This window comes from Glycine max, chromosome 4, assembly GCF_000004515.6.
Source record: "Glycine max cultivar Williams 82 chromosome 4, Glycine_max_v4.0, whole genome shotgun sequence".
NCBI classification, from domain to species: Eukaryota; Viridiplantae; Streptophyta; class Magnoliopsida; order Fabales; family Fabaceae; genus Glycine; species Glycine max.
The window spans coordinates 19554787-19569943 of record NC_016091.4 but is presented as its reverse complement, the minus strand read 5'-3'; positions in this window follow the sequence as shown (position 1 = coordinate 19569943).

Sequence of the window (15157 nt, the reverse complement as noted above, 5' to 3'; positions counted from 1 at the left end):
GGGACAACTTGCTCCAAAACTTGATTCAAGAAAGACTTGGGAGAATTGATATCTAAACCCAGAAATGAACTTGAGCAAGGAGAATGGATTTTTGTGAATTTATTGAATTTGAACAGTAGCTTCAGTGCTGGTGTGTGTAGCGTTCGAAGCATATTCTTCTACAAGTTTTGATTGCGCTGCTGAAGTTTCAGGAATAGGTGTATTGGGATAAAGAGTAAGGGAAGGTTCTATTTGAGGAAGAGATGAAGGTTGGTCCCTACACTTATGGTCTTACTTGGGGATGAAAATTTGACTAACTTCTTCCCCCACTTCTGTAGAACGGGCTTGACTCAAGGAAGGGTCAGAAACTTTGTTATCATTTGCTTCAGCCTTTATTTTGATCTCCTGCCCTTCATTAATGTCCCCTTCCTTTGCTTCTCCTTCCTCAAAAATTTGAGCTGAAATAAAATTTTTAGGACCAAATATTGGCCGAATGGCGTAATGCCAAGATCTTAAAAAATTAAAGAATCTGAGCATTGCTACCTTGGTCTAATTCAATGGGTTGTTCCTAAGAGGGTTTCCTCTTTCTTCTTTCTCTGCATTCTCTTTGTCCATTGATTTGACAATTTTTTAGGAATGGTGGTGAGGATATTAGAAGTGGCATTGAGGTCCTGCATGAAAAGGTTGAATTGAGATCAATAGAATAAAGGGGGGACGATCTTAAATGTCGAAGATGGGTTAATAATTTTCCTCATCTTTATTACTCTCAATTTCTTGCTTGTGAGAAAAAGAGATATGCACCACACTTCCACCCTGAAGTAAAGGAAAAAATTATAAAGCTATAATCGAAGGTAAAACTTACAAAGCCAATGTGATATTTGAAGTATGTTTGATGATTATCGATTCGATGGATTCTTAAGAAATTTGGCACTTCCAAAATGTTCACTTAAGAAACCATGAAGTACATCAAATGAGTGAGTAGTGGGAAGCAAATGAGTGTACTTGTTTCTTTTACTTCTTTTGAGGTGATTAGGTCTTTTGAATGGTGGTAATGTCTTTAGAAACTCTTTCTACACTAGCTTCCATTGATTGAGATTTTCATTTTTTGAGCTTGTGTAGATTTTGATGGAACGCCAATGACCTGAACATTATAGTAGAAAAATAGTAAGTCATAAGTATGATAATCAAAATGACTTGATGCTAGAAATTCATTGTTCATTCAAATGTTGTTGTATCCTTCATTGGATAAGTATCTTTAGTTGGGGGATTAGAGGCAAAAGTACTTTGTCTCGAACCAAAAGAGACAGAAGTCGATTTCTATGTAATGAAGGCTTTGCTATTTCAGTTATGACCCTCTTGGCTTGGGTGGCAGATGGGGTTGCTTTAGTAGTCTAGAACCAAAATAAAAGTGATAAAATAGCATCGAAAGATGTTTATTTCGACAATGTTGAAAAGAAGTGAAATATGTCCTTAGGTTACCTTGATGACAAGACTATTTTTGGGTTTTTTTGAAGTTTTCTTCCTTGCACCTTTACTTTATTGGGGTTCTTCGTCATCACTTTCCTTGTTAGGTCTGGATGACCACTCATTTCATCCACCTTAGATTTTGATATATAACAATAAGTAAAAATTATTGATGTTCTAATGAGTTTTTGACAAGTGGACAAAATCATTATGTTAAAGGAATTTACAATATTTAGTATCGTCCACAATCAAAGAGAAAAATGCTCTGTTTTTATCTAGCATCCAACATGCTATATCCAGAGAGTGTCCACCCATGTGTAAATAAGTATAACACATTGTCATTTAGTTAACTTGCATGTCTAGTCTCAAAGACTGAGAATGACGACAACAGGAAGTGCATGTGTTCTGTTTTATTTGAATTCTATTTGCCTCTCTTATTTTTTAATTGCTAACATTTTAATTTAATAAAAGGAAAATATAGAAGATAATAAAAGGTTTTCATGGAATATTCTCTTAAAGGTCGCTTTCGCTACAGACAAAAAGATCATGGCGTCGTCAGTACTATGGATCATTCATCTCCACTCAAAGCATGACATGTTACCTTATCCTTTAGTGTGAGACAACGATCCTTTCAAGGAATTGACATTGATCCCATAATGGATCCTTCACTGAAGCCTAATAAAGGCTGTCTCCAACAAGGAAACATCTGACGAAAAAGATTACAAAAGAGCAAGAAAATACTTGAAGCAAAACTCTACTGAAATCATTAGACGACTGATACATAGTTTTCATTAGCTTATTCTTTGCAAAGCAAAGTTATTTTGTAATTGAGCTTAACTTTTTATTCACTCATTGAGTGTTAAGAATACATGTACTCATTCAAACTTTTGTTTGTGAAAGCCAGGAGTGGCTTAGTGTTAAATAATACTTGGGTTCTTAGATTCAAGGAGAGTCTAAGAAGGTACCAGAAGTGGTATTAATAATACATGTAAATCCAGGAGCGGCAAGTTAGAATACTTGTTTAGTAATTAAGTTTTGATTAGTGGAACCCTTTACTAGTGAGTAAAGGAGAACCGAACATAGCTCAGATTGAGTGAACCAGTATAAATCAAATGTTTCTATGTCTCTCCATAATGATTTATTGAGCATCCTTATAACACTTTCTATCACCTTTTTAACACGAAGTGTTTAGTTGAAAAACTGTTTTAAGAACTCTCTTTTATTTGTCACTAGACAACCTACTTTTAATGTATTCCTATCTAGAATCTCTTTTATATTGCAAAAGCTTATATCTTTGATATACACACTATTCAACCCCCCTCCCCCTTAGTGTGTTTCTTCTATTTCAATTGGTATTAGAGCTTGGCCTTATGGGTTGAGTATCTGACAATACTAAGGAAAAGATCCTTTGTATCAAAATCACCTCTATTCAAAGGCATAAAGTATGATTACTAGAATAAGTATATGATAGACCACTTCGAATCGATTCATGTAGATCTATGGGACATGGTGGAAAATAGGGATTATACTTCATATGATGATCAGTTGAATGAGATTCCTAAAGGCTAGTGGATAGAGCAACAGAAACTTAGAGTTTTGCTAAACTCCAAAGTTCAGAATGTAATGTTGTGTGCTCTTTAGGAAGAAGAATGCACCAAGGTACACAGTTTCAAAAGTGGCAAACAGATGTGGGACACTCTAGCTGTAACATACAAAGGAATGCCAAAAGTAAAGAGGACAAACTCAGTCTCCTCACTCGTAAGTATGAACTCTTCTTTGTGGAAGAAAACAAAGACATACAATGTATGTTCAAACTCTTTCAAACCATTCTTAATGAACTAAGACCCTTAGGTAGAACTTACGATAATTATGATCACATTAACAAAATTTTGAGAAGTCTATCTAGGAAGTGGAGATCGCAGGTAACATCACCGAGAGCTTTAATGAATCTTGACTCTGTGTCCCTTAAGGAGCTTGTCGGTACCCTCAAGGTTCATGAACAAGAACTTCAGTAGGACAAAGGAATCAGAAGAGAAAAGTCCTTAGCTCTCAGTAGTCAGAAGAATAAGAAGGCATCATCATCCAGAGAACAAGTCTTGAGAAGTTCATCAAAAGCACTTAAAGTCGATGATTCATCTGATAATTCATCTGAAGAAGACTCAAAAATGAAGATGAGCTCACCTTTATATGTCATAAAATCCATAAGATGTGAAGAAACAAAGGTGGGTCCAAGTGATGAAGCTCCTTAAGAAGAATGCCTAGAGAAAATAAGGATAAAGACAAAAGCTCTATAATTTGCTATGAGTGCAAAAAGCCTGGACATTTAAAGTCTGAATGTCCAAATTTGGAGAAGAGTCAAGATAAAAAGAAAACAAGGGTCTTATGAGTACATGGGAGGACCTAGATGACACCTTGCCCGATGAACAAGCCAACATATGTCTGATGGCAGATACAACTTCTGAGGGGTCTGAATTAGACTAGGAAGATTAGGTAAATTTTGATGGCCCTAAATCTCTTAGAAAATATTATCATGAGCTTCTATCTAACTCATCTATTCTCTCAAAAGCTTACAAAAACCTATGAATTGATTTCAAGAATCTATCCAAAGATCATTTAAAACTTGAGAAAACCTTTTAAGATCAAGTAGAGGTTTCACTAGATGAGTCCACTCAGACATGTGAAGCTTGCATAACTCTTAAAGAAAAAGATTCCAAGCTATGTATTGAGATTAAGACTAGTGCCAACAAAAATGCTACTCTTCTCAAGAACTTTCTAGAGTTGAAAAACAAACAGAAAGATATTCAAAAAAAATCTGAAGGAACTAAATGGATTTCATAATTATCAAAAAGAAGAGAGATATGATCTATGGAGAGAATGTGCACATGCACACAAAGATTATAAAGACCTCAAAATGAGTAAGCATAATCTTTGGGTGGAATGTGAAGAACACAAGAAATCTTTGAAATTATGGAATGATGAGCTTTTGAAGAATCAAGAATTTAAGGGTCAACCTCAACATGTTGTCAAACTTGATGAGGGAATAAGAACCTTAAAAACTACATTATCCAAATTTGTCAATAGAATAGATAATCTTAAGAAACTGTTAGGATACTATAAAATTTCCTTAGACAAATCTGGAAATGGATATAATGGGAAGGTATATGTTCATGATGAGAACACCATCGTATGTTTTTTTTATGGAAAAACTAGACACATGACGTCTAGATGTAGGGATCGTTCTAAGAAGGGTTCACCTAATCCCTTCATGGCTAACACAAAAGGACCCAAAAAGATTTGGATACCTAAGAAAAAGGTTATTCCTATTGCAGATGTCCTTGATACCAAAAAGAAAACGCCTATCATGGTACCTAGACAGTGGTTGCTCACGCCATATGACAGGAGAAAAGTGTATGTTCTAATGCCTGACTCCCTATCATGGTGGAACAGTCGCGTTCGGAGGGAAACAGAAAGGTAGAATAACAGGTGCAGGTAAGATAGGTATTCACCCCTATCCCTTTATTGATAATGTTTTATTTGTTGAAGGTTTTAAACACAATCTACTAAGCATAAGTCAATTATGTGAAAGTGGATATGGTGTCTCGTCCATTCTCTACCAAGAGAAAAGGCAACCTTTACAAAATAAGACTGGGAGAACTCTCGGATCAAAAGGTGTCATGCCTATTGTCTATAAAGGAAAATCACTGGTTATGGCATAGAAAACTTGGTCATGCAAGTTGGAGGTTAATCTCCAAACTGCAAAAAAGCAACCTTGTAAGATGTCTACCAAGTATGACTTATAAGGATGATTTACTTTGCGAGGCATGTCAAAAAGGGAAACAAATTGAAAACTCTTTTACCAGTAAAAACATTGTTTCCACCTCTAGACCTCTCCAGCTACTGCATCATGATTTGTTTGGTCCAACCAGAATTGCATCCACCGGTGGAAAGAGGTATGGACTTGTCATAGTAGAGGACTACTCTAGATGGACATGTTTATGTTCTTAAACCACAAAGATGAGTCTTTTGATATCTTCTTTAAATTTTGTAAACATGTTCAAAACAAAAAAAAAGTACGCATTACTTCAATCATAAGTGATCTTGGAGGTGAATTTGAAAATGACAAGTTTCAACTTTTCTGTGAAGAAAATGGAATTCTTCACAACTTTTCAACACCAAGAACACCTCAACAAAATGGGGTAGTAGAAAAAAAGAACAAATCTCTACATGAGATGGCCAGAACCATGCTCAATGATAATTCAACCACTAAGCACTTATGGGCTGAAGTAGTGAATACTACGCGTTACCTTCAAAACAAAATTTACATAAGACTTATCCTGAAGAAAAAAAAAAAACTCCATATGAATTGTGGAAGGGAAAAAAACCCAACATATCATATTTTCATCCATTTGGATGCAAATGTTTATATCCTCAACACAATGGATAACTTGGGAAAATTTGATGCTAAAAGTGATAATGGGATATTTCTTAGATACTCTGAAACTTCAAAGGCATTCAAAAGAGCCTTAGTAGTTGAAGAAGCTATTCATATAAGATTTGACAAAAATAAGCATGATAAAGATTTATCAGAGTTAGATGCGTCTTTTGTAGACTTACGATTGGATGATAGCTCTATAGCAACCAACTCGTCCAGATAGAACCCAGAGATAAAAGATCCACTCAACAAGAAGTTCAAGCAAAGGTCAAAGAACCCACTGAACGCATTATGAGAAGAAATCATCCAGAAAGTGAAAATCATTGGTGATCCAACAGATCATGTTCAAACAAGATCATCACTCAAAACACAAGGGCATATTGCACTGATTTCTAAAATGGAACCTAAACACAATTATGATGCAATGCAAGATGACAACTAGGTGAAAGCAATGCAAGAAGAGATTGACAAAAGAACGATGTTTGGAAGTTAGTGATGCAATCCTACCCCGCAAGGGCATTGGATAGAAGACTTGAAGTAGATTGGGCCAAAGATGCAAGAGAAGGCCTTAGGGTTCTCATGAGCCTTAGGGTAGATTTTGGGCCCATGGGCTAAGTATGAACCCACTTGTCTTCATACATATTAGATTAGGATTTCATTATTTTTGGGCCTTGTATTTAGGGCTCCATAATGTAGGTAGGGTACCCTAGAAATATAGAATTTTTCAGCCCTTGTATTTTAGGGCACCTAGACTAGTTTTTGTATTAGGGGTAGTTTTGTAATTTCACATGCACTAAGTGAGTATTTGATGTGTGTGGTTGGAAATAAATTTAATTGAATTGGTAGAAGCCCAATCCAATTAAATTTTAGAGGGGGAGGTGAGCATTTGCTTACTACACCCCATTGCCACATCATATAGTCACACTTTGTGCATGTCCTTCATGCTTTACATGCCTCATGACACCTAAGCACACTTAGTGGAGAATCTTGGAATTGATATTGGATTAGTGGGCTGAACCATAACTAAAATTCACTAATCATAATTAGTGAAATTTTGGCTCCACAAATTCAATTTTAAATTCAAGTAAAATTTGAATTAAAATTCAAATTTCCTTCCAATTTTGTGTGACACTTAGGCTATAAATAAATGTCATGTTTGTGCATTTTTTCAACTTTGATGATTTGAATATTAAACTTCAGATTTCAGAGCTCTTTTAGAGCATAAAATTTCATGCTCTTCTCTTCCTCTCCCTTCATTCATCTCCTTCTTCCTCCAAGCTCTTATCCATGGCCTCCTATGGTGGTGAGCTTCTTCTAGACTTATCTTCTCCTTGAAGTGGCGTCTCCTCTCTCTCTTCCTTCTCCATTCCGCTGCCATTCGTCTTCCAAGAAGCAAAGGAATCCATTGATGAAGAAGATCCTAGGCCTACAAGCTCCAATGGAGCTTACATCAGTTAGTCAAACTACCAAAAGGAAAGAAAGCAGTTGGAGCGAAGTAGGTCTTTCGCAACAAACTGGATGATAATGGTAAGGTTGTAAGAAACAAAGCAAGGTTAGTTGCTAAAGGATACTCAAAACAAGAAGGTATAGACTACAAAGAAACTTATGCACATGTTACATGTATAGAGACAATACGCATCTTACTTTCATTTGCAGCTTGTAAAAACATGAAGTTGTATCGAATGAATGCAAAAACCACATTTCTAAATGGCTTAATCCAAGAGGAAGTTTATGTTGGATAAGCTTCAGGATTTGAAAGTGAGACATTTCCTCAACATGTTTTCAAACTCAAAAAAGCCCTATATGGACTTAAGCAAGCTCCTAGAGCTTGGTATGAAAAGCTAACAGAGTTCCTTACTCAGCAAGGGTATAGGAAGGGAGGAATTGACAAGACTCTCTTTGTCAAGCAAGATGCTGAATTTTTATTAGTGCAAGTATATGTGGATGATATCTCATTTTTAGTGCTACTAATGAAATTCTTTGTGAAGATTTTTCTAAGTAGATGCAGACTGAATTCGAAATGAGCATGATGGGAGAGCTGAAATTCTTTCTTGGATTACAAATAAAACAAACACCCAAAGGCATCTACATTCATCAGACCAAGTATGTGAAAGAATTACTGAAAAATTCAACATGGGTGTCGCAATATAGATAAAGACTCTAATGCACCCCACCAAATACCTTGGACTGGACGAGGAATCAACGAAGGTGGACGGGACTCAATATAGAACAATGATTAGTTCACTACTTTATCTCACTGCATCCAGGCCTGATATCATGTTCAGTGTTTGTCTATGTGCAAGATTTGAAAAAGAACCAAGGGAAGTTCATCTAACTGCAGTCAAACCTATATTTAGATATCTAATTGGAACTCCTAATTTTGGTCTTATGTTCAAAAGAAGAGAAAGTTTCAGACTCACAAGCTATTGTGATGCAGACTATGTTGGTGATAAAGTTGAAAGAAAAAGAACAAGTGGAAGCTATCACTTTATAGGTGGCAACTTAGTAACATGGATATGCAAGAAGCAAGGCTCAACTTCATTGTCCACTATTCAAGCAGAATATATGTCAGCAACAAGTTTTTGTGCTCAACTTCTCTGGATAAAGAATCAGTTTGAAGATTACAGTATCTATGAGAGTAAAATTCCCATCTTTTGTGACAATAAAGTTGTCATCACTCTTTCGAAAAATCCAGCATTGCACTCTAAAGAAAAACATATAGAAATTAAAAATCATTTTTATAAGAGATTATGTTTAAAATGGGATAATGGACTTGTCGCAACGTGCCCTTTTGTGGGCGAGCGAAGGCGAGGCTCACGGGTGCGCTTTCCAAAGGAGGAAAGATGCGCGGAGTCGCCACCAATGTTTATTTGTGGAAAATGTCGGAAAAACCGAAGGAAACCGGTCAAAATGAAAATTCTAAGTTCGGGAGTTGTATTTACGTTTGAAGCCTCTCACGTTTGTCTCAAAGGACAACAGCCTATTTTTTAGAATTGTGAAATTGTGATATCTTACCTTTTATTTCTTTTTTATTTTTGAGGTCGACAAAAGCAGGGCTTTTGCTCCTACGTACCCTCCATCGAAGAGGAAATCAGACCTACGTAGTTCTTTCTTATGCGTGAATCAAGTGATTCTTTTTACTTGAAAGGTGATCATTTTAAGGCGTTGGACCTTAAAAATGATCCATTTTACTTGGTAAGAAACTGAAATGATAAACTTTCAAAACCCTATTTTTTGTGGACGAGCTTGACTAGGCGAGTTGATTTTAGCCTTAGTTTCACTTTAGTTATTAGTCAATTCAATTAAGAATGAGAAATTCCAAAGAGAAAACGTCCGATTGATTTTTCGCTTTATTTTACTAAAAGGTATTTTTTTATTATTATATTATTATTTTACCTCTTTTTTTATTTCCAACGTGGTTACGGCACGACCGAACGGTCGGAATTCATTTTAACAGAAATTAACGGAATTCATTTAGGCGAGAAACGACTTAAATAAATGACTGAAGCATGTCAAAAGGGGGTACGGAAAGTAAATGAAAACGAGAATAAAAATACATGAAACAAAATGTGGACCACCACGGGTACATAGAATGAATTGAAAAGCTCGGTTTGAGGACTTACCCGTTGAAGAACGAAGAACGGATGAAGAACGGTGAATAACGGAGGAAAACCTTCACGAATTTGCTTACGAAAACATCTCGGAAGCGTTACGGAAGCACCTCGGCCTGGATTTTCTTCACGAAAACAATTTTTTTCACCCAAAACAGTTGAAATACCTCACCAGGGGCATCCGGGATCCTTAGAACAGCCCCCTTCAGCCTATTTATAGGTAAAAGGGGGAGGAGGTTGCCGCCCAGCTCGCCCAGGCGAGTTGGGTTGCTTCCTCCAGAAGCAATCAAGCTCCACAAAAACATTCTGGAAGGCCCAATTCAAAATTTCGAAACTGCTATTTGCACCCCCCAATTTTGATAAGTTCACCCCCCTTCTTTCGTAATTTACGGAAAAGTTACGGAAGCATATAAGACTTGATTTTCTTCTTTTTTTCTCTTCCCTCTCACCCGTATTAAGTTAAATATGCTTATTTAGGATTATGGGAATTTTACGGAAGCATTACGGTTGTCCCGGAAGCCCCGGAATCCCATTTTTCAACAAAACGGGGGGTGTGGTGGCCACCTAGCTCGCCTGGGCGAGCTAGGTTGCTTCAACCTTAAGCAATAATTGCCCAGAAACCTCTAGAAGGGCCCAGATTCAAAAATTACTATTTGCACCCCCATTTTGCTAAATACACCCCCTTTACCTTTTTTTGGTAATTCTTTTTCCGTAACGTTACGAAACTTTACGAATTTCGTAACGATACTTATTTTCCTTCCGCAAGGTTACGAATCATCATGGATTATGTATTTACTCTTTTTTAGCTTTCGAAGAAGTTACGAAAACTCACGGATTGCGAAAAACACCTCCTTTCGATTTCCGTCACATTACGGAATTTTCACGGATCGCGTAAGCCTGCTTCCATTTTATTTTCGGCACGTCTCGGGACTTCACATATTGTGCAACAAAGGGTGCCAAGTATCTTGAAGCGGCCAATCAAAGGTTGTATATCATCAAATAATAATCCCCGGACGAAATTAGGGTATGACAGTTGCCCCTCTTTACTTACCTCTCATCGGAGATAAGAGGAAAGCAAAGATAAGACACTGATTTCGTCCGTCCTGCCCTTTCCGTGATGACGATTCTCGTCTCTACTCCTTCTTTTTTCTTCTGCACAAAACAAAATACAAACAACAACAAGAACAACGAATATAATATACATATACACATATACACATATTTGGCGAAGGAACCGATCCGGGAAATAACAGAAAAATATATTTCCCAGTCACCAGAGGCTCCGCGCTTGATAATGGAGGACACATGAACAGCGCTAGGCAATGACATTCATGGGGCTCCGAAAAAGGTGGAGAATGGAGGATTGCCTTGAGGGTCCGCACTTAGGCAATCATGAAACATAGCTCCAAACTCGAAGGTGGAGGACACATGAACAGCGCTAGGCAATAACATTCATGGGGCTCCGAAAAAGGGGGAGAATGGAGGATTGCCTTGAGGGTCCGCACTTAGGCAATCATGAAACATAGCTCCAAACTCGAAGGTGGAGGACACATGAACAGCGCTAGGCAATAACATTCATGGCGCTCCAAAAAAGGGGGTTGGCGGGACCGAATGGTCCACCGAGTTTTTCCACCTGAAAGGCAAACATGCTTTTTGTAAAGAAAAATAAATCATTCGCGAGAGCACCATATCTTTGAGAAACAATATACTTGTGCCAAGGGTAATCTTCCTTGTAACCGAGAATGAAGGGCAGGACGTCAAGTTTTAGCTTTTAAATGAACATGCAGGGGAAACATCAGGCTAAGCCGAAAATAAATCACTCATAGTGTATAAAACTCACAAGGCAAGTGTTTTATCCTATTCCCAAACCATAATTGCACCATGACTCTATTTTGCACACGACTTCCTTTCGAATCAAAGATCAAACGTACGATCACGGACCAATAGGATTTTCTCGAGGGTAGTGTTTTTTGGAGAGGAAGCTGGGTGTTTCGGTCTTTTCCTCTTTGTTCATGTGGGGTGGGATGTCGCCAATCGAGAATGACTTTGAATGGCAATTCGAAAGGAAGAGACACCAAAAATGGGTTTTCCTTTGCCGACAGTCACTTACCTTACCGAAAATTTATCTAGCTTGAAGAATTTCTGTCCTCTTTCTTTCATTGATCGAGAATTGCTCCTTTTCCGTTTTCACTTCCTTTCGATCTTTGATCGGGAATCCTTCCTTTCCTTTCTTTTGTTCTTTTCTTTATTTTTATCTTATCTTTTTCTTTCTTTCCATTTCTTCCTTTTCTTTCTTTTCACTTCTCCTTCCCCATCCCTTTCTTTGGGAAATCGGGTTTTAGCTTTCTATTTGCTCTCCCTTGAGGAGATTCCGCTGTCCTTTGCTTCGGGGAAGGAATGAGGATTATTTTTTATAGGCCAAGGTTCAAAAAGGCCTAAGGTTGTGTTTCAATGGGGTCTTTTATCGTGGGAACCCAATCTTGATATCTGGGGCGAAACAAATTTGGGTGTCAAGGTGTCGGTCTTGGGCCGAACTCCCCTATCACTCCATAAGGCACGCGTGACAATGATGATTTGAAAACAACGTGCAAAATTAGTCATGGCTACAGCCAGGTGGGTACTCAAGCATCCTGTTTATGGCATTGTGATACTACGGTTGGGAATTTACACAAACAGACCCAACGTTTCCCAATTATGTTCTTTTATCATTCAATGAATTCATCCATTCTTATCTCGGTTATTCCGGAAAATAAACTCTTAGCATCAGTCCCTTGTTTCCAGAAGATACGTTTGCTCTTTACGAATGATTTATACTTCTTAACTATAACATGTCGACCTTCGTGGTCTTTCTTTCTTTTTCCTTTTTGTTTCATTTTTATATATTCACAAAATTATACACCTATGGTCCTCTATGAAGAAATTGTTCTTTGTATATCTACACTTTTATACATGACAAACTTTTTGTGTATATGCATTGGAACTCTCTCTCTTTACGTCACATGATCAAACCCTATTTACATTCAAAGATCTTTTTTGTTTTTCTCCAACGCACACCTATGGCTCATACAAAAGTTTCTTTATATACATTCGTTGCTCACACACAAGAATTTCTCTCCACGCATCACTTACACACACAAAAACCTTCTATACACATTTTCCTTTTACATACATGTATATATACAAAAACATTTTTTCTTTTCCTTTATATATGTAGACATTTTATTCACAACACTTCTTTCCTTTTTTATCATGATTTTGGTTCATTTTATTTTTAGGACGATGTTCCTAAATGGAAAACTCCACACGACTCCGGAATTTCAAAAAACACTATTGACAACAACGAAGTAAATACTAACGTAACAGTTCAAACGACATGTATGCACAAAACAAAAGTCAATCAAAACGAAACAAAATGTTAGTCCCTCAATTAAACAAAAGATAGCATACAAATGATAAATGATGGAACATACGAATTTGGGGATCCCACGGTCATGTGGCTCCGCATGCCACCGGGCTCTTGGGTCACGGTAACAAAAAGTGGGGTGGTCGACAACAGCAGGGCTTTTGCTCCTACGTATCCTCAATTTGTGATGAGGAACTCAAACCTACGTAGTTCTTGATAACTGTGAGACTAAAAATAGTCTCGGTGTTTTCTTTACCAAAATGCGAACATGCTTTAATAAAGAGACAAAACTTTCAACTGATCAGAGCAACATATGCTTTTTGGATGAAAAACAATGTGTCTATCGGGGAAGGAGAGTATGCTGATGAAATTTTCTCATAACCGTAAATGAGATTTTGGATGTTAGCATTTCGTTTCTAAACGACCATTTAGAGGAAACACGGGGTCCAACAAAGATAGGAGAAAATCACTCAAAGTGTATCAATCTCACACAGGTAAGTGTTTTATCCTAATTCAAACCATAGATATGTCATGACTTGATTTTGCAAATCACTTCCTATCAAATCAAAGATCACATGCGTGATCATGGATCAATAGGACTTATTTTGGGAATGGTTTTTAGGTGGGGAATTTTGGCTTTGAGTGTTTTTGCCTTCTCCTTTTTTGTTTTTGTTTAGTGCGGGGCGAGAAAGTCGCTAGCGCACAGGATTTTGATTGGCAATCAAAGGGAGAGGACCACTTTAGGTTGTGGTTTTCTTGTTTTTTTTTTAGTTTATTTGGTGACAATTCTGTATTGTTCAGATATTGTCTGGTCTAAAGACCTTTCTGCATGTTTCTTCTGTTTTCTTCCGATCCTTGATCGAGAATTTTTCTTTCTTTTTTTTTTTTTTTTTTGCTTTCTCCCACTCTTTGATTGAGAATTTTCTTTCTCTTTTTTTTGTGTCTTCTCCCTTTCTTGGATTGGGAATTTTCCTTCTCTTTGTGTTTTCTTCCGAGGGCAAGGATTGACATTCTCACCCTGGGTCAAGGTTTATGATAAGTTGGGATTTTGGCTCAAGGCTTGTAGAACGGCTGGTCACGATATATGTCAGGGTTTGGCCAGCGGTTCGGGGATAAAGGGGACGTCTCACATTATTTCCATAATACACATGCAACAATGATGATTAGGAAATTTTATGCAAAATTGGTCATGCATGCACCTATGTGGATACTCAAGCATCAAGTTTTTTATGGTCATGTGACACTAGGGCTCAGGATTCATTTTCCCTATTTAAGTTAACCTGGTGTTTCCAAAATACGTTCTTTTATCAATTTGTGCATTCATTCGAGTCCATTTTGGGCGTCCGGGAAAATTTTCACAGCATTCACCCTTCAGGTGTATACACATTCTTTCAAAAACTAGTTATGATCAACAAATTTTTTCAAAGAAAAGTTGGAAGTCATCTCTTTTCAAAAGCATGTTGTTTTTTAGCTAGACAACCTTTATTATATTTTTTTTCTATATTTTTTTTCTTCTTATTCTTTTCTTGCTCGCTCTCTTTTTACTCTCTTTTTTTTCCATGAGGTATTTTGCTACCTAAACATACGTATAATATTTTTGCTATATACATGCATATCCAAGGTATCTTGCTACCTAAACATACATATATATGTTTTGTGAGATATTTTTGCTATATACATGCATATCCAAGGTATCTTGCTACCTAAACATACATATATATATTTTGTGAAGTATTTTTGCTACATACATGCATATCCAAGGTATCTTTCTACCTAAACATACATATATATATATATTTTTTGTGAGGTATGACTACCATCCGAGTTTGTGCTTGTTTTATTTAAATTCCTAGGATCATGAGCAACTAGGTGTGTCCTGCTATGACTTGAGAAACAAAAAGTGATCAAATAACAAGCAGAGATTTAAAAGGTACTAGGTTGCCTCCTAGTAGCGCTTCTTTAACGTCTTGAGCTGGACGCATGATGGCTTGTCGGTCACGGACCTAGTACTTTGCCTACCTTTGGCTCTGGACTTGGTCGCCTATTGGTCGGCCATGGGTCGTAAGCAACGCTCTAACCTTTTTTGTGGATGAGCTGAGGTGAACTCTAGAGGTGATGGCGGTGCGTCTGTTGCCCGCTACCGGCCATCCCTAGGCTGCTGTGGTGTTTCGCCCTGCGCCTGCCTGGGGACACATTACTTCTTGATGAAATCTCGATTAGTAGGGGGCCTAATGATCTTGCTGGGGGCGACAGGCACTCCGTAGAACT